The sequence below is a fragment of the Delphinus delphis genome, chromosome 20, assembly GCF_949987515.2.
Source record: "Delphinus delphis chromosome 20, mDelDel1.2, whole genome shotgun sequence".
Lineage (NCBI taxonomy): Eukaryota > Metazoa > Chordata > Mammalia > Artiodactyla > Delphinidae > Delphinus > Delphinus delphis.
In genome coordinates, this window is record NC_082702.1 from 25,745,767 (window position 1) to 25,767,355 (window position 21,589).

A 21,589-nucleotide genomic window follows, 5' to 3' on the forward strand; every position below is an offset into this window, starting at 1 on the left:
CATTGGCAGGCAGATTCTTAACCACTGCGCCACCAGGGAAGTCCTACATACCTTAATTTTAAAATACTTTATTGTTAAAAAATGCTACCCATCATCTGAGCTTTCAGTGAGTTGTAATCTTTTTTGCTGGTGGAGGCTCTTGCCTGGATGTTGATGCTGCTGACTGACCCGGGTGGTGGTTGCTGAAGGCTGGGGGCGCTGTGGCAATTTTTTAAGTCACCAGTGAAGCATCTCTTGACGCCTCCTTTCGCAAACAAGTTCTTTGTAGCATGCAAAGCTTTTGATAGCATTTTATCCACTTCTTTCAAAATTAGAGTCAATCCTCTCAAACCCTACTGCTTCCTTGTCAACTAAGTTTTTGCTCATCCATAAGAAGTAACTCCTCATCCATTAAAGTTTTATAATGAGATTGCAGCAATTCAGTCACATCTTCGGACTCCACTTGTGATTCTAGTTCTCATGCTGTTTCTACCACATCGGCAGTAACTTCCTTCACTGAAATCCTGAAATCCTCAAAGTCATCCATTAGAGTTGGAGTCAACTTCTTCCAAACTGCTGTTAATATTGATATTTTCATCTCTTACCATGAATCATGAATATTTTTAATGGCATCTAGAATGGTGAGTCCTTTCCACAAGGTTTTCAGTTTATTTTGCCCAGGTCCATCAGAGGAATTGCTGACTTTGGCAGCTGTAGCCTTACAAAATGTATTTCTTAAATAAGACTTGAAAGTGGAAATTACTCCTTTATCCATGGGCTGCAGAATGGGTGCTGAGTTAGCAGGCATGAAAACAACATTAATCTCATTGTACATCTCCGTCAGAGCTCTTGGGTGACCAGGTGCATTGTCAATGAGCATTAATATTTTGAAAGTCATCTTTTTTTTTTCTGAGCAGTAGGTCTCAACAGTGAATTTAAACTATTCAGTAAACTACGTTGTAAACAGATGTGCTGTCATCCAGACTTTACTGTTTCATTTATAGAGCACAGGTAGAGTATATTTAGCATAATTCTTAAGGGTCCTAGGATTTTTGGAATTGTAAAGGAGTATTGGGTGCAACTTAAAAAGTCACCAGCTGCGTTAGCCCCTGACGAGAGACTCAGCCTGTCCTTTGAAGCTTTGAAGCCAGGCATTGACATAACCTCTCTAGCTGTAAGTCCTAGACAGCATCTTCTCCCAGTATAAGGCTGTTACATCTACAATGAAACTCTGTTCTTTAGTGTAGCCACCTCATTAATGATCTTAGCTAGATCTCCTGGATAACTTGCTGCAGATTCTACATCAGCACATGCTGCTCCACCTTGCACTTTTATGTTATGGAGTTAACTTCTTTCCTTAAACCTCATGAACCAACCTCTGCTACCTTCCAACTTGCTTCTGCAGCTTCTCACCTCTCTCAGCCTTCATAGAATTAGAGAGTTAGGGCCTTGCTCTGGAATAGGTTTTGGTTTAAGGGAATGTTGTGGGTGGGTTTGATCTTCTATCCAGACCACTAAAACCATTTCAGCTATAAGGCTGTTTCACTTTCTTATCATTCCTGTGTTCAGTGGAGTAGAACTTTTAATTTCCTTCAAGTACTTTTCCTTTGCATTCACAACTTGGCTAACCATTTGGTGCAAGAGGCCAAGCTTTTGGCTGATTTAGGCTTTCACATGCCTTCCTCACTGAGGTTAATCGTTTCTAGCTTTTGATTTAAAGTGAGAGACATGCGACGCTTCCTTTCACTTGAACACTTACAGACCAGTTAGGGCTATTAATTGGCCTAATTTCAATATCTTTTTGAATTATAGTTTTTGAATTCTAGTTTTGTCTGGATATATACCCAGGAGTGGGATTTCTGGATCATACGGCAACTCTATTTTTAGTTTTTTGAGGAACCTCCATACTGTTTTCCATGGTGGCTGCACCAATTTACATTCCCATCAACAGTTAGAAAAGGAGGGTTCCCTTTTCTCCACACCCTCACCAGCATTCGTTATTTGTAGATTTTTTAATTATGGCCATTCTGACCAGTGTGAGGTGGTACCTCATTGTATGCTTAGATTTATTTCTAAGTGTTTATTTCTATTATAAGTGGACTGTGATACTGATAGATTGTCTGCTGCCAAAGTAATTCGTGGTCCTTTGGATGGTTCTGCCCCAGGGCTTGGACTGCTGTGGAACCAACACCAAGTCAAGTGTTCGTGAGACATTTGTGGCAGGAGCAAGTGGCCTGTGGTCACAATGGTGTCCTCTTTGGGGCAGCAGTTTCTTACTAGGCCGTTCCTATGGCTGCACCAGGTCCCTTGTGCCCTGTGTCTGCATTTCCTGCCCATTGAGAGAAACTGATTCTCCCTCCCTCTCATCAGTTTTGTGAGCTACCCTAGAACTTTATAATAAACCTTATTTTTTGATAGCCATGCTGTTTCTGCTGCTTGCAACCTAAAAACCCTGGTTGATAGGTACCCTTCTAGAACTTTCTGGGCACATCCATCTAGACATACATGAATGTATTTTTTCTACAATAGGCACATAATGTTCTGCAGCTTGGCTTTTTTCTTTAACAGTAATTCAGGGATGTATTGTCATGTCAGAATTGTGATTAGATCTTAGGGTAAAGACCTAATATTTAGGTCTTTAGACCTAAAGACCTAAAGACCTAATCTTAAGGTCAAGACCTTTCTTCTTGAACGTGAAAAATCACTTCATTTCCACTGGAGCGTCTGTTAGATCTTAGCTTGATAGGTTGGGGTGAATTTGCTTTTCTAGGCCTGTTCTTTTTTTTTAATTGAAGTATAGTTGATTTACAATGTTGTGTTAATTGCTGCTGTACAGCGAAGTGATTCAGTTATACATGTATATACATTCTTTTTCATATTCTTTTCCATTATGGTTTATCACAGGGTACTGAATATAGTTCCCTGTGCTATACAGTGGGACCTTGCTGTTTATCCATTCAATATATAATGGTTTGCATCTCTAGGCCTGTTCTTGAGACAGCACTTTTAAACATTCTTTTGAATCTTCCAGTGGTTTGGAAAATTGAATCTCCTCATTTGTTGGACCTAATCCCAAACTTTTATTAAAAATAAACCCATAGAAACTATAAGATAGGGACCAAAGATTTTTAGAAATCTAGTACGTATTTTACAGTAGTAATTCCTAACCTTTTCTGGGTCATTAATTATGCTGAGAATCTAATGAAAATTATAGACGCTTCAAATAAATGCACTGCATTAGTTATCTCCTGTGTAACAAATTACCCCAAATTTAATAGCTTAAAATAACAAACTTTATTATCTCACAATTTCTGTGGATCAGGAATTCAGGAGCAACTTAGCTGGGTGGTTCTGCCTCAGGGTCTCACAAGGTTGCAGTAACGATGTCGTCCAGGGCTGCAGTCAGCTGAAGGCTTGACTGGGCTGGAGGGTTTCTTCCAAGGTGGCCCATTCACTTGGTTATTGGCAGGAAACCTCAGTCCTCATGACACAGCAACTGGCTTTCGCCAGAGTCAATATTCCAAGAGAGAGAGGAGAAAGCTGAGATGCCTTTTATAACCTATTTTCTTTTCTTTTTTGTTTTTAAACATCTTTATTGGAGTATAATTGCTTTACAATGGTGTGTTAGTTTCTGCTTTATAACAAAGTGAATCAGCTATACATATACATATATCCCCATATCTCTTCCCTCTTGCGTCTCCTTCCCTCCCACCCTCCCTATCCCACCCCTCTAGGTTGTCACAAAGCACCGAGCTGATTATAACCTATTTTCAAGAGTATGAAAAAGAATATGTATATGTATAACTGAATTGCTTTGCTGTACAGCAGAAATTAACACATTGTCAATCAACTATACTTCAATAAAATTTAAAAATTAAATAAATATAACCTATTTTCAGAAGTAGCACGCCATCACTCCAGCCATGTTCTATTCGTTGTAAGTGAACCAATAAGTCCAACGCACGCTCAGGAGGAGGAGAATTAAGTTCCACATCTTGAAGAAAGGAATAGCAAAGAATTGGTGGACATATTTTAAACATACATACCTTTATTCTGCATCAGAGTTCAGATTGTTTATGGATTTTTTCAGTTCACACATGGACATCAGGTTGAGATTTGTGATTTTATACTGAGTTGGTTACTCTTCTAACTTTAAGTCAAAAAGTATTCTGTGCACTTCTACATGCAATTGTCTATTGAATTAATTTTTAAAAATTTTATTGAAGTATAGTTGATTTACAATGTTGTGTTCATTTCCACTGTACAGCAAAGTGATTCAGTTATACATATACACACATTCTTTTTCATATTCTTTTCCATTATGGTTTATCACAGGATATTGAATATAGTTCCCTGTGCTATACAATAGGACCTTGTTGTTTATCCATCTTATACATAATAGTTTGCATCTGCTAATCCCAAACTCCCAATCCTTCCTTCCCCCATCCCCCCTCCCCGCCTCCCCCCCGCAACCACAAGTCTGTTCTCTATGTCTGTGCGTCTATTTCTGTTTCATAGATAAGTTCATTTGTGTCATATTTTAGATTCCACATAGAAGTGCTATCATATGGTATTTGTCTTTCTCTTTCTGACTTACTTCACTTAGTGTGATAATCTCTAGGTCCATCCATGTTGCTGCAAATAGCATTATTACCTTCTTTTTTATGCTGAGTAGTATTCTGTTGTATATGTACCACATCTTCTTTATCCATTCATCTGTCGATAGACATTTAGGTTGTTTCCATGTCTTGACTGTTGTAAATAGTGCTGTTATGAACGTAGGGGTGCCTGTATCTTTTTGAATTATAGTTTTGTCTGGATATATGCCCAGGAGTGGGATTGCTGAATCATATGGTAACTCTATTTTTAGCTTTTTAAGGAAACTTCATACTGTTTTCTGTAGTGACTACACCAATTTACATTCCCACCAACAGCATAGGAGGTTTCCCTTTTCTCCGCGTCCTCTCCAGCATTTGTTATTTGTAGACATTTTTTAAATTTTTATTTTATTTTATTTTTTTGGCTGTGCCTTGCGACATGTGGGATCTTAGGTCCCCAACCAGGGATCGAACCCATGTCCCCTGCATTGGAAGGCGAATTCTTAACCACTGGACCACCAGGAAGGTCCCCCATGTAGACTTTTTAATGATGGCCATTCTGACTAGTGTGAGGTGGTGCCTCATTGTGGTTTGCATTTCTCTAATGATGAGCTAGATGTAATTGTCTATTAACAGATTTCTTTATTCATTCAACATTTAGTGTTTTATTAAACAAATACTGCCCCCATTGTTATCTTTTCTCCACATTGGAGTGAGAGTAGTCTTTTTGAAACATGAAATAACTTACGTTGCTTCCTTGCTTTTTGCTCTAATTCTTCAATGTTTCCCATCACCCATAAGATAAAGTTTAAAATCCTTGCTATCCCCTGCAAGTAGCATGATTACATGTCCAGGTTTGCCTGAGAGTCCAGCCTAATTATTAACACCACTCTATTTGACTATCAGAAGTGCTCTGGAAACTAATGAGACAGTGTAAGATCCAGGATTGGGTCTGGGACCAGGATACAAGCAGCTCTAATGGACATAACTGAGACAACTGACCAAGTTGAATTTGTAAGGTGGACTAGATAGTAGTATTTTATCACTGTTAAATGTCCTGATTTGATTACTGTGTTTATGAAAGGGAATGTCCTTGTTCTTAGGAAATACACATTGACACATTTAGGAGTAAAGGAGCAGGATGTCTCTGACTTACTCTCAAATGATTCAGAACAAAATTTCATCTCTATATAAATGTAGAAAGAAATAAAGCAAATGGGGCAAAATGTAAAGAACTAGTGAATTGGGTAAAGGGTACATGGGACTTCTCTGAACTATTCTTGTACTTTTCGTTAAGTTTGAAATTATATCAAAATTAAAACTTAGAAAAATAATGTTTTTAAATTAGGGGAAAAAAAGTTCTCCAGTTTAGACATTAAATTAAATGGCATCCTAACCATAACCCCCTGCTTGACCCCTGGTTCCTCCTGCTATCTGCCTCGCTAAGTTTCAGCCATTCTGTCTTTTATTCAGTTGTTTGAATGCACCATGCTCCTCTGTGTCACATGTGTACGCAAACCCACCATCTGGCTTCTTTTCCCACTTAATTTAGGGAACTCCTATTCATCCCTCAAAACTCAGCTCAAATAGCAATTTCGCAGGGAAACTTTCTCTAATCCTCCAGACAAGGTCAGGAGTTAGTGTTCTAGCCACTCATAGCATCTTGTACTATATACCCTTCCTTCGTAGCACTTCATTCTTCATCAGAATGCTAGCACTTGCCTGTGTGCCAAGCACGCAGCTTCTGAAGACACCAAGGTAAGGAAAATGTCTTTATAGAGCTTATGGACTCACAGGAGACAGACATAGTCAACGTAAAATTACAAAGGTGAGAAGTGCTACGAACAGAGAGTACAGGTTGTTATGAGGCCATAAGAGAGACTTGCTCTAGTCAGCGAGGTCAGTGGAGGCTTACCTGGACACACAGGAGCAACCCGAGAGGTAGGAGAAAAACCAGAAGAGTGCAAAGACAGGGGCACTAGGGAATGCTTTCAGGAGGAAGGGGCCAAGATCGTGGAATGTGATTCAGGTCCAGGAAGAGGAGAGATGAAAAACAGCCACCAGTTCAGTGACTCGGATGTCACCGGTGTCAGTAGCAAGGGCTCTTTCCATGGAGTGATCAGGTCAGACGTCAGCCTGGAGGGAGCTGGTGGAATGTGAGAGGGGAGGAAATGAAGCTGGTGCGGAGACCAGTCTTCAGAGAGGTTTGTGAAGGGAAAAAGGAGACAAGGCAGTAGCTGAAGAAAGGAGTCACATGTGTCCATTTACTATAAATGAATGAACTGGTGATGTATTGGATATGGACGATAGAGCAAAAGAAAATCCCAGGATCATCCTGGCTTCCAGCTTATGGAACTAATTGAATAGTGGTCTATTTGTCTATTGGAGATGGGAAGCAAGACTCAGGTTAGGAGGAAAGTACCTGTAGTTTGAGTTGAGGAAGCATTTACCTAGGAAAATGTTTTTTTTTAATTTATTTATTTTTGGCTGTGTTGGGTCTTCGTTGCTGCGCGAGAGCTTTCTCTAGTTGCGGCAAGCGGGGGCTACTCTTCGTTGCGGCACGTGGGCTTCTCATTGCAGTGGCTTCTCTTGTTGCAGAGCACGGGCTCTAGGCACATGGGCTTCGGTAGTTGTGGCACGAGGGCTCAGCAGTTGTGGCTCGTGGGCTCTAGAGCGCAGGCTCAGTAGTTGTGGCACACGGGCTCAGTTGAGCCGCGGCATGTGGGATCTTCCTGGACCAGGGCTTGACCGTGTCCCCTGCATTGGCAGGCGGATTCTTAACCACTGAGCCACCAGGGAAGTCCCTACTTAGGGAATCTTAATTTACCTTTTAAAGAAGTTGCTTTTTTCCTCCCCAAACCTCAAAACCTGTTTACTGCTTCTGTTGGTAACAAACATTGAGAGTTTCAAAGTCTTAGTGCACACTCTTTTCATCTTATCCTGTCTTTGAGTTAAAAGTTCACCTTAGTCTTACTGTCTAACCAAAAAAATGTTATTTCTTCATATAGTGGAAGATTCTCAAACTTTGCCTTATTAGAGAAATTTATATCTGTAATTGAAACTATTTTGGTCCCCTTATTTTAATGAAAGAATTAACTTGAGTCATTTTTTTCTAGGCAGAGTGAGAAATTACAAACAAGTGATTTCCAGTTTTGCTTAAGTATATGTATATTTTTTCTTTTCTTTTTTTTTTTTTTTTAGCGGTACGTGGGCCTCTCACTGTTGTGGCCTCTCCCGTTGCGGAGCACAGGCTCCAGATGCGCAGGCTCAGCGGCCATGGCTCACGGGCCCAGCCGCTCCGCGGCATGTGGGATCTTCCCGGACCGGGTCACGAACCCGTGTCCCCTGCATCGGCAGGCGGACTCTCAACCACTGCGCCACCAGGGAAGCCCTTAAATATATTTTTATCCTCCCTAATCTCATATAGGAATCCTAATTATGACAACACAGTTACCCTAAACTTTTAACATTTTCAGGAATGTATGCCTGTCCATGAAAAAAAAAACAAATTCTTTTTGAATAAAGAAGTTATAGTCTTCAATTGCTTTCATTTAGTATGAATGAAACCAGGAAAAATGCTTTCCTACTCTCATTTGCAGGAACCAATTCCCTGAGTTTATTTAACATAAAGATAATTAAAGTTATTCAAGTAAAATAGGAAGAAATGAAGTTTTTGTTTTTAGACTGAATGCTATTGAATTAAAGGAATAATGGATTTGTTTTTAGGGCCATGAGATTTTAAATTACAGATAGTGGAATAGGTACAGAACATGGAGCTGAAATGATTTCACAAAGGTGTTAGAAATAGTCGCCTCCTTTTCCTTTTTTATTTCAAAGATTAGTGTAAAAAGATTAATCAGAAAAGAAGTTTAAAATCATGGCCATTTTTTTTCTTTTTTAATTTTTGGCTGCGTTGGGTCTTCATTGCTGTGTGCGGGAGTTCTCTAGTTGTGGTGAGCACGGCCTACTCTTCGTTGCGGTGCGCAGGCTTCTCATTGCGGTGGCTTCTCTTTGTTGCAGAAAACGGGCTCTAGAGTGCAGGCTCAGTAGTTGTGGCGCACGGGCTTAGTTGCTCCGCGACATGTGGGATTTTCCTGGGCCAGGCTCAAACCCGTGTCCCCTGCATTGGCAGGTGGATTCTTAACAACTGCACCACCAGGGAAGTCCCATGGCCATTTTTAAAACCTTACACACTCAAAGGAAATAACTCCGTATCGTGCAATTATTTTCATTAAAATTTACACATGAATTTAATGTGTTTCACAATTTGATAAAAGTAAAACTGATAAGCCACCAAAAAATTTTTAAACCATAAGAAAGATAAGGAAATTTTCACCTTTGGTCTTTCACTTTGACCTTAAAGTATAAAGTAAAATAAGTTCTGAAAAATTCAGAAGATGACATTTCCCATTGCTCTATTGAAAGAAGTTACATTTCCTTTCAATTATTTATTTATTTTAATTTAAAAAAAATTTATTTTTATTTTTTGGCCGTGCCGCGCGGCTTGCAGGATCTTAGTTCTCTGACCAGGGATTGAACCTGGGCCACAGCAATGAGAGCGCCGAGTTCTAACCACTAGACTGCCAGGGAATTTCCTCAATTTTTAAAAATTATATTCAAGAGGTATTACATGTGTATGATAAGCAATTAAACAGTGCCAGAAAAGTCCTTGAAAAAATTTTCTATTTCGCAGTTCCTCTCCCCAAAAAACATACGCCTTCCGGTTTTACATGCACCCTTCTAGAAATGCTCTTTGCATGATAAAGCTCATACATGTGTTCTGCCCCAGTTTTTTTTTGTTGTTGTTGTTGTTGTTGTTGTTTTTTGTGGTACACGGGCCTCTCACTGTTGTGGCCTCTCCCATTGCGGAGCACAGGCTCCGGACGCGCAGGCTCAGCGGCCATGGCTCACGGGCCCAGCCGCTCCGCGGCATGTGGGATCTTCCCGGACCGGGGCACGAACCCGTGACCCCTGCATCGGCAGGCGGACTCTCGACCACTGCGCCACCAGGGAAGCCCCCTGCCCCTGTTTTGTATAAAAATCTTAGTGTACTCTTCATACTATTCAGTATCTTCATGTTGTTAGTTAATATCTTCAAGATATTTCCATATCAACTTTTATAGAACTGCCCCCCACCCCACCCCCCTTTTTATTAGCAGCTCCATAGAATACCATTAAAAGGCTGGAAGCATGATTTAATTAATCTCCCCTTAGAGAGGGAGGCAGCATTGCATCCAGGTCAAGAGATTAGGCTCTGGAGCCAGATTGCCTGGGTTTGAATCCCGATTCTACCACTTCCTCATTGTGTTAAGTTGGACAAGTGACTTAATTTGCATGCCTCAGTTTTCTCATCTGAAAAAGGGAATAATGACATTAGACCCTTAATAGGTTTGTTGTTGAGGGTTAAGTGAGTTAATATTTGTAAAACACAGAACAGTGCCTAACACGTATTAAAAGCTATACAAATGTTTCTTACCTAGATAGGTACCTAGACTGTGTCCAGTCTTTTGCTGCTATAGACAATGCTGAAGTGAATATTCTAGTACCTATGTGAATATCTATGCACAAGATCCTAGGACTTGAATTACTAAAGGAAAAGAACCCGTGTATATGCACACACTTATATGCACACACTTATATGTATATATAATGTATTATATATATTATGTATAACATATATTATGATGTCCCTTCCCACACCCCTCATCTAAAATAACACACCCTTGGGAATTCCCTGGTGGTCCAGTGGTTAGAACTCAGTGCTTTCACTGCTGGGGCCCTGGTTCAATCCCTAGTTGGGGAGCTAAGATCCTGCAAGCCACACAGCACAGCCAAATAAATAAATTAAATTAAATAAAATAGCATACCCTATGCACACTATACACCCTTACTCTGCTGTGTATTTTTTCTTTAGTACTTATCACCATTTGATATATACTTTTATTTAGAACATTATATTTTTAATTCCATAAATCGGCCCAGGTTTCTTCTCGTTACACTTGGAAAGAATAGCAACCAGAAACTGGAGAAACCTCCTGTGTTCTAGGTTTTTGCATTGCTTTAAAGAGGGCTTTAGAAAGAACAGGGATCTGGAAGCCGCGTGTTACCTAGCGCTCACCTTGCCCTTTCCTGCTAGCGCTGGAAGGCGAGGAAGTCGCTGTACCTGCCTTCCGGGGGCTTGCAGCGTCCCTGCAGAGAATGAGAGGCCTGTGAGTCTCTGCGATTTGTAATGACATGGGCAACCAAATAAATTCTGGAAGAAACAGGGGGAAAGAGGCAACTAATCCTGCTTAGAAGTTTTAGGAAGACAGATGTGTCAGATGCTACCCTACAGATCTGCCCTCATCCTTGCCCCCTTGGCGCACACCTGCCTAATTCCCTGCTGCCAGCCCCTACGTTTCCTTGCCTGAGGACTTTCTTTGGCCCCCAGGTGTTTCTTTGCCCCAGCATGAGAAGGAATGGATGAAACCTCCCCCTTCCCATTCCTTCCATTAACGACTGGCAGGCAGAGGTGTAATAACTACCCAGCACACTTGTCCCCTGGATGGGGTGTGGCTCTGAGGTGCCCGCATGATCCAGCAGGATTAAGTCTTAGTTACTCACACTGGTAACTAAGACTAAAACAAACCCTTCATCGCTGCCTCCCTTCCCCATCTGGCTTTCCTTCTTCCCACTGGGGTCTCCTGGGATCACCTCCCACATAAACTGTTTGCACTTGAAACCCTGGCTCAGTGCCTGCTTCTCGGAGAACCCAAAGCAACACAAGACATATTTAAGTTGTGTTTTAGGGGGCAAAACTATGTGTGTGTAAAATTCGTAAGTTCATAAATTTCCATTCTGGGTGTGCAAGAGTTTTGTGCGTTAGCCATATCCATGGAGTGGCTCTAGTCAACGTGCAGGGTGATCATCTTAGATTTCCTGCCTTAGGATAGAAGATAATTCTCATTTCCATTTATCAAACTAATTTCCTTCTGCAGATATCAAAAATTGCTTACGCCAGCCTACATCTCTAGTTAACAGAAATGGATTTGATGATCGATTAAATTATATTTCGATCTACTTAGGATCAGAATAATATAGCTATTTGAAAAAAATGTGTTAAAAAATACTAGTGGGAAAATACGATGGCACTCCCCATGTTTGTCATGTCATTGCCAATTACGTGGGAAACAAATTCAAGAGGGAAATCTTTCATCCTGAAACTCATAATTGCTGGTGGATTCTGAGGTCCGAACAATTAACTTCAAAGCTGATTTTTGAGATCTAACCAATGAGTGTGTGGATGGAAATACTTGCTGAACTACACATGAAATTGCACTTGGAAAGCCAATTGATAAGTTCTTGTCTAACAGGAATGAGATGAAATGAGATACTGGAAAATCAGAGCAATACACCTAGTTTGAAAAACAGTGTTTTAATCCAGGAGAGATGACAGGTATAAAAAATATAAGGACTTGCTTATCTAAACTGTGCCTCATTTCTGCATCTGTGAAGGGGGATCACCTTGATGATTACTTGGATACGTCTGGGGATTAATTTAGAAAAATAAAAATAAAGTCGTTATTAAAAGACATGCATTTTAAGATATAGAACTGCATAGACTCCTGTGAAGATCTTCCTTACAGCTGTGTTTATGATAGCAAAAGATTGCAAACTACCTAATGCCCATCTGTAGAGGTGTGGCTAAATTCCGTATGGAGTTAAAAAAGGAGGAAAGTAGGGGCTTCCCTGGTGGCGCAGTGGTTGAGAGTCCGCCTGCCGATGCAGGGGACGCGGGTTAGTGCCCCGGTCCGGGAGGATCCCACATGCCGCGGAGCGGCTGGGCCCGTGAGCCATGGCCGCTGGGCCTGCGCGTCCGGAGCCTGTGCTCCGCAACGGGAGAGGCCACAACAGTGAGAGGCCCGCGTACCGCAAAAAAAAAAAAAAAAAGAAGGAAAGTAGATCTACATGTATTAACACTGAGAGATCTCTAAGGTTGCTAAGTGAAAAGAAAGTTACATTACAAAATACACATCTATATATATATATATATATATATATTTTTTTTTTTTTTTTTTTTTTTTTTGCGGTACGCGGGCCTCTCACTGTTGTGGCCTCTCCTGTTGCGGAGCACAGGCTCCGGACGCGCAGGCTCAGCGTCCATGGCTCACAGGCCCAGCCGCTCCGTGGCGTGTAGGGATCTTCCCAGACCGGGGCACGAACCCGCGTCCCCTGCATCGGCAGGCGGACTCTCAACCACTGAGCCACCAGGGAAGCCCCACATCTATATTTTTAAGACAAATAATATGTTTTTATAAAGATACATATGTATGTGTCTAAGAGTATGAGTGTGTGTATTGAATTTTAAAATTTTTTATTGTTTGTCTCCCCTACTAGACAGTACGTTCTATCAAATCAAGGTTTATGTTTTATACGTTATGTTCACTGCTATATGTACCTTCAGTGTCCTTAGCAGGAGCTCAGTAGTTATTTTTATTCGTGTGCATATGTGTGCGTATGTTCCTCTTCTTTTTTTGTGGCAAAATATACATAAATATATTTTTTAAATATACTTAAATATGACGTAAATTTACCACTTTCACCCCTTTTAAGTGTACAGTTCAGTGGCATTAAGGACACTCACACTGCTGTGCAACCATCACCACCATGCATCTGCAGAATGGTTTTCATTTTCCTCAACCCAAACTCTGTACCATTAAACATTAACTCCCCTCACCCCACAGCCCCTGACAACCATCATTCTACTTTCTGTCTCTATGGATCTGACTACTCTAGGGACCTCCATATAAGTGGAACCATATGATATCTGTTGTTTTGTGACTGACTTATTTCACTTAACATCATGTATTGAAGGATCATCCGTGTCTGAGCACGCAACACGTTTTTTTAAATCCATTTATCTGTTGATGGACACTTGGGTTGCTTTCACTCTTGGCTATTGTGAATAATGCTACTATAAACATGAGTGTATATATATCTGCTCAAGTCTCTGATTTCAATTCTTTTTTTTTTTTTTAATATTTATTTATTTATTCGGCTGCGCCGGGTCTTAGTTGCAGCACACAGAATCTTCATTGCTGCGTGCGGGCTCTTTTCGTTGCTACAGGCAGGCTCTTTTGGGTATACACCCAGAAGTGGAATTGCTGTGTGGTGTGGTAGTTCTGTTTTTAATTGTTTGAGGAACCACCATGATGTTTTCCCCAGCAGCTGCACCATTTTACATCCCCCCCAATAGTGTGAGGTTGCAATTTCTCCACATCTTTGACAACACTTGCTACTTTTTATGTTTTGATAATAGCCCTCCCAATGGGAGTAAAGTAGGCCATAGTTATTTTTTTGAATAAACAAATAAACAATATTTCTAAAATTAGAATAATGACTGTTTATTGCATGGCATCTTGTCTAAGGATATTAATATTATAGAAGAATACTTGTATCCTTCTGAGATACACTGTTTCAGTTCAATTCAACAGCAAGAGCATTAGACTTTCCATTTTCTACAGGATATCTAATAGACCCTAAGACAAAATATAATGCTAAACCCAAATTACTGCTTTAACTACGATAAATAATATCCGTTGTCAAAGAGAGACCAGACTGAAAGATCTTTCAAGATCCTGTCATATACATTCTCATTTATGGCATGTAACTAAATATTAAAATACAATGAGAAGCAATATTCATCCTCAGAAAGTTAAAACATAGAATTACCATATGACCCAGCAATTCCACTCCCAGGTATGTACCCAAAAGAACTGAAAAGAGGTATTCAAATAAAAACATGTAAACAAATGTTCATAGCAGCACTGTTCACAATAGCTAAAAGTTGGAAACAATACAAATGCCCACTGCGAATGAACAGAAAAACTTCCTGTAGGATATTCATACAATGAAATATTGTTCAGCCATAAGAAGGAATGATACATGCTACGGTATGGATGCACCTTGAAAACACTATCCTAAGTGAAAGAAGCCAGGCAGAAAGGCCACACTATTATGATTCTGTTTATAAGAAATATACAAAGAAGGTAAATCCATAGAGATGCAAAGCAGATTAGTGGTTGCTAGGGGCTGGGTGGAGAAGGGAGAGCGATTGCTCATTTGGGGTGATGAAAATGTTTGGAACCAGAGAGAGGTGATGGTTGCGTAACATTGTGAATGCACTAAGTGCCGTTGAATTATACGCTTTTGGATGGTTAAAATGGTGAATGTTTTTCTACGTGAATTTTTTACCTTAAAAAAAAAGTAACATGCGTTCACCTAGCAGTGAGGGTGGGCAAAGCACAAACAGTATGGAAGGGTATAAGGAACAAATTCTTCCTCCTCATGCCCCAAGTCCACTCTTTAGTGGTAATGACTGCCAATAGTTTCTTGTAAATCCTTCCAGAAAATATTGGTGCTTAATTTTTTTTCTTTTTACAGAAATTGGATCATATTCTATACACTGCTCTGCACCGTGCCTTTTCCACTTAATGATATGGTTTAGTGAGTTCTCCATGTCACCGTGTTTAGCGCTGGCTCATTCATTTTAACAGTTGCATGGCAGTATTTTATTGACTGAATGTACCTTAATTCGTTTGACTAGCCCTCTCCTGAGGGATGCTTAGGTTATTTACAGTTTTTGGCTACAGCAGACAGTACAGTTTTTGTGTTTTTTAAAAATTAATTAATTAATTTATTTTTGGCTGCATTGGGTCTTCGTTGCTGTGCTTGGGCTTTCTCTACTTTGGGCGAGCGGGGGCTACTATTCATCGTGGTGCGTGGGCTTCTGATTGCGGTGGCTTCTCGTGTTGCAGATCACAGGCCCTAGGCATGCGGGCTTCAGTAGTTGTGGCACGCAGGCTCAGTAATTGTGGCACACGGGCTTAGTTGCTCCATGGCATGTGGGATCTTCCCAGACCAGGGCTCGAACCCATGTCCCCCGCAATGGCAGGCAGATTCTTAACGACTGCGCCACCAGGGAAGCCTGACAATACAGTTTTAAATATTGTTATTTAAAGGTCTTTGTGCACAATGCAAACACATATGTCAGATAAATCTCCAAAACTGGATCTGCTGGGTGTTATGGACTATACTGTGACCCTAACTCCTGCCCCCTGCCAAATTCACATCTTGAAATCCTAACCCTCAATGTGTATTTGGAGAGAGGGTCTTTAGGGAGGTAATTAAGGTTAAATGAAGTCATCAGTGTGGGGCCCCGATCCAACAGAACTTGTGTTCTTTTAAGGAGAGGAAGAGAGTCCAGAGATCGCTTTCTTCCTCTGTGTGCACATTTAGACACAGGGAAAAAATGTCACCTACAAGCTAAAAAGAGAGTTCTCACTAGAATCTAACCCCATCAGCACCTTGATCTTGGACTTCCAGCCTCCAGAACTGAGAGAAAATAAATTTCTGTTGTTTCAGCCAGCCACCCAGTCTGTGATATTCTGTTATGGCAGCCCGAGTAGACTAAAACACTGGGACAAAGGACATACACATTTTTAATTTGATAGATGGACCAAAATAATCCTCTGAAGTTTTGCTCCACTTGACCCTTCCACACACAGTAAACAAGGCTTGTTTCCCCTGTATCCTCACCGGCACTGGCTATAATCACACTGTTTAATCTTTGTCAATCTGAGAGACACAAAAAATGTATGTATGTAACTTAATGTATGCTTGAAATTGAGATATTTTTCCAGATGAGTGTGTGACTTTTAGAGTGAATCCTTTATCCTCCCTCTCCATCCCTGGAAGCCCATTATGTGGTATTACATGAAAGCTTGTCCAACTCCACAGGGACGTTTCAAGTAATTTTCTTATTCACTTTCCATTTCCTCTTGCTTCTTTAATAATTCATGAGTTGAAATGGCTATAAAAGAAATAAAGGTAAGAGAGCATTATTGGGAGGGTCTCTCATATTTGGTAGTAAGATATTTAATTCACTGTGATTTGGAAAAATGAGCTATAGGTCATATAATATTATAGATGAACGTAAGTTTCCACTAGAGTCAAATTTTCTCAACTGCCTGATTGCCATGTGAAATGTATTTGAACAGTTTTAGAACAGAAGTTGTTATTACATGTGTCCACAGACTGATAGAAGTAGGAATGGGGGAGACGTGCAATTTTTTTTCTCTGAGACATGTTGAGCTATCTTCTTACTGATCATTCTTCTTTCTTCTTGGGAGTACAAGGATGTGTCACCAGGACACTCTGCTCCAGGGGCTCCCAGGTGCCCCATTTGAATTATACATCCCCTGTGCCTATCCTCCAGGTGTTTGCATTCCAGCCAAATGAAAAAGGTTGGGCTACAATGACATATATTGATTAGAAAACACACCCACACACCCATGGACCACTGGATTATGAATGATGCCCCTGACTTGTACCCCAGTGTTAAATGTTGATGGAACGAGTAAATGTATGTATGTATGAATGAATGGCAAAAATACCAATTAGTTAAGTATCCAAATGTTTCTTGGGAAGGATGTTATTTTGGCCAAGAGGCTGAGCACAGCTTTTGATCTTCATAGCATTCAAAGTCATGACCTTGTAGCCACACTGGCAAATTTCGTGGCTTGAACAGATGGAACAATCAAGCCAACCTATGAAAAACTGAAGTATTTTACACATATATACCCTCACACGAAGTGAATTACGATTTGAGAAGCTGGATAGCGATGATATCTTATTACTCACTGTTTTTTAGCCGTTAATTCACAGATGTTGATTAATCATTGACCACTCATGATTGTGTGTTTTCTGATTCAGTTCTAGAACTTTGAACACGGTCAGTAACCTTGTGTTGCTGTGGTCATAGTACCTTGCTAATTACTGAGAGTGAATAATTATGTCAAATATTTTCTAGAGCACTAAGAAATGGCTTTCAGGATATCTTAAATTTGTTATATGGGCTAGTTTTAAAACAGATCGGGGCTACAAATTTGAAACTATTCCACTGGCATGATGTCTACGGGGGCGGGTGTGTGTGTGTTTGTTGTTTGTTTGTTTGTTTGTTTTGGTAAGTGGTGACCTCGGCAATTTCTATTTGTGGCACATGGTGTGTGGCCTCTCAGAGCTCTATGCTATACTCTCTGACTCGGTTTTCCTTGCTATGCAATGAGTTCATTTGTCCTCAGCCTGCAAATTTCAGTTGGCTTTTTTTCCCGTCTGCCAAACCAATATTGAAATTGCCCCCCTCCCATTACTTTGGCCACATTTTTCAAAGCTTATCAGACCAGCCCCAAACTCCAGCATAACTCTATAACTTAAATTATTCAAAATTTTCTTGAATGAGATGCCTTTTAGACTGGATACATGATAACAATAAGGGAAAAACTTGGCACGTTTTGTCTCGCATTTTACTGTAGAAAAGGCCCTGGTGGCTTAGCTTACACATGTCTGGAAACAAAATTTGCCTTTCTGCATCTTTGTGAGGCAGTCAAAGCATGATGTGCAAGTCCAAAATATATTTAGTTCTGTCTGTAGCAATTCTTTTTAAAAAATATTTATTAATTTATTTGGCTGCGACGGGTCTTAGTTGCGGCATATTGCCACGTGCGGGATCTTCATTGCAGCATGCAGGATCTTTGGTTGCGGCATGCGGGATCTTTAATTGCAGCATGCGATCTCTTAGTTGTGGCATGTGGGATCTTAGTTCCCTGACAAGGGATCGAACCCTGGCCCCCTGCATTGGGAGCATGGAGTCTTAGCCACTGGACCACCAGGGAAGTCCCCGTAGCAATTCTTTTGTTGAAGATGCTTGCCATGAAACATCCTGGAGGGGGGATTGGGTGGAAGAATAATAGACTAGGGTGTTGCTTGGATGGGGCAGGCAGAGCACTGCCTAAAGGAATAGTGCTGAAGAAGTGATTTTACTTTATAAAACATTCAAATCTGAAGTCACGGGGGCTATTTTGTTCTCTTGTGTATGTGTTTAAGTAATACATTTATAGCATAAAACTATTTTTCAAACAGTTCAAAAGGGTATAAAATGAAATGAAAGTCTCCCTCCTTCATGGATTTCTAATACTTTTGTTTTCCTCCCCAGACTTTTGTCAGTTTCTTGTAGACCCCTCTAGAGAAATTCTACATTTATGCAGGTACACACATACACACACAAGTGATAGCATATTATAACACAATTGTCCACTTTGTTTTCTCTGTTTTGTTTTTGCGTAATAATATAGTAATTCAACAGACATTTATTGGGCACCTAATATATGCTGGATCCTGTTCTAAGTACTCAGGATAGAACAATGAAGAAAAAAACTATGTTGGTTTTCTATTGCTGAATAACAAATTACCACAAATTTAGTAGCTAAGAACAACAGACATTTATTATCTCTCAGTTTCAATGTATCAAGAGTCTGGGCACTACTTAGTTGAGTTTTCTGCTTCAGGCTCTGGCCAGGCTGCAATCGACATGTCCGCAAGGCTGTGTTCTCATCTGAAGGCTCAGTTGGATTCTTCATCTGCTTCCAAGCTCGCTCCAGTTGTTGGTAGAATCATTTCCTTTTGGTGCCTGGACTGAGAGCTTCAGGTTTTCAACTGGCTTTTGGTCAGAGGTGCTAAGTTCCCAGTTGCCAGCCTCAAACAGTTCACAAATGGCAGCTTGCTTCTTCAAGGCCAGCAGGAGAGTGAGAGTGGATCCACTAGCAAAACAGTCTTATATTATGGAACATAATCACGGGAATGACAGCCCATCACTTTGTCACATTCTGTTGGTTAGAAACAAGTCACATGGGACTTCCCTGGGTGTCCAGTGGGTAAGAAGCCGTGCTCCCAATGCAGGGGGCCTGGGTTCGAGCCCTGGTTGGGGAACTAGATCCCACATGCATGCCGCAACTACGAGTTCGCATGCTGCAACTAACACTTCGTGTGCCGCAACTAAGAAGCCTGCATACTGCAACTAAGAGTCAGCATGCCACAACTAAAGATCCCACATGCCTCAACTGAAAAACATGCCACAACAAAGATCCTGCATGTTGCCACTAAGACCTGGTGCAGCCTAAATAAATAAATAAATAAATATATATATATATACATATACATATATATATATAAAAGAAACAAGTCACAGGTCCCATCCACATGGAAGAGGAAGGAATTAAACACCAGTAAGTGGGGATTGTGGGTGGGGGCATGCGTCTTAGAGTCTGTCGCCTCACGAACCAAGCCCCTGCGGTCATGGAGCTTACATTATAGTAGGGGAAGACAGACAACAAAGGAATAGACAGATAAAGGTTGCAAATAAATGCTAAAACAGAACAATAAATCTGGCTAAATGGAACAGAAGTGAAGGGTGCCGTCAGGGCAGGCCTCTCAGGGGCAGCAACATGGGAGCAGAGACCTGAAGGAAGTGAGGAAGCTGCAGAGAGCTAATAGAAGTGGGCTCCAGCCTGAGACAGCAAGTGCACAGGCCTACCTTGTGGATTTGCTGGAGAGTTCTGTAAGTCGGCAGACTGGTGTTGCTGCAAGCCATCGCTCAGGTGGAAGGACACAAGCCCAGAGAGGAGATGGGATCAGATGGGATAGGACCTTGTGGGTGTAAGGATCTCTGAGCAAGATGCAGAGCTATTGGAAAATTGGGGGCAGAGGAGAAACGTTGTTTGGCTTACCTTTGCAAAAGATCACATGGTTCCTGGGGTGAGAACAGACTGAAGGGAGGCGTCGGCGGAAGCAGGGAGACCAGTTTGCAAGCTGTTTTAATCATCTCGGCAGGAAACAATGATGGTTTGGATGGAAGTGGCGCTGGTGTGTTTCCTGGAAAGTAGGCGGATCTAGTCTGAGGTGGAGCCTGCAGCACTGAGGGTGGAACTGATGGGCGGTGGGAAGGAAAGAGAAAGGTTAAGGGTGATGGCAAGGATTTGGGCCTGAGCCACTTGAAGAATGGTGTCACCATTTACTGAGATGCAGAAGACAGTGGGAGGAATGGGTTTGGACAGAAAAAATCTAGAGTTTAATTTTATTATACACTTGAAGGCGAAGGATATAGTCAACTTCATTTTTTTTTTTTTTTTTTGCCGTACGCGGGCCTCTCACCGCTGCGGCCTCTTCCACTGCGGAGCACAGGCTCCGGACGCGCAGGCCCAGCGGCCATGGCTCACGGGCCCAGCAGCTCCACGGCACATGGGATCTTCCCAGACTGGGGCACAAACCCGTGTCCCCTGTATCGGCAGGCAGACTCTCAACCACTGCGCCACCAGGGAAGCCCTCAACTTCATTTTTTTTTTTTTTTTTTTTTTTTGCCGTAAGCGTGCCTCTCTCACTGTTGTGGCCTCTCCCGTTGCGGAGCACAGGCTCCGGACGCGCAGGCTCAGCGGCCATGGCTCACGGGCCCAGCCGCTCCGCGGCACATGGGATCTTCCCGGACCGGGTCACGAACCCGTGTCCCCTGCATCGGCAGGCGGACTCTCAACCACTGCGCTACCAGGGAAGCCCTCAACTTCATATTTTTAAAAGTTCACTCTGGTTGCTGTGACATGTTGGATTGAGAAGTTAAAGTGTGGATGGCTCTGAGACAACAATTGGAATGGTATTGTGGCAGCCCAGGCAACGAGTGTTGGTGGCCCGGGCTCAGCAGAATAGGGTGGGAGGAGACGGAACTGAATGGACTTTCAGTGTGTCCTGGAGGTAAAATAGGGCAGGTCTGGAGGTTGTCTCAAGGTAGTAGGAATGGTTTTGTTGCAGGGAAGACCACACTTATCTGATGGGCATAAAGCAGAAGGTGACTATCAAAGTAGAACAACAGCAAGAGTAAAACTGGATTCTCCACAGGGGCTTTGGAAACTTCTTTCATGAACAAGTGTCTTAGTCCAGGCTGCTATAACAGAATGCCACAGAAAACCACACGGTGGCTTATAAGCAACAGAGATTTATTTCCTGCAGTTCTGGAGACTGAAAGCCTAAGGTTGGGGTTCCAGCATGGTCAGGTTCTGGTGAGGACCCTCTTCCAGGTTGCAGACTGCCAATTTCTCGATGTATCTTCATATGGTGGAGAACAGAGGGAGGAAGCTAGTTCTCTCATG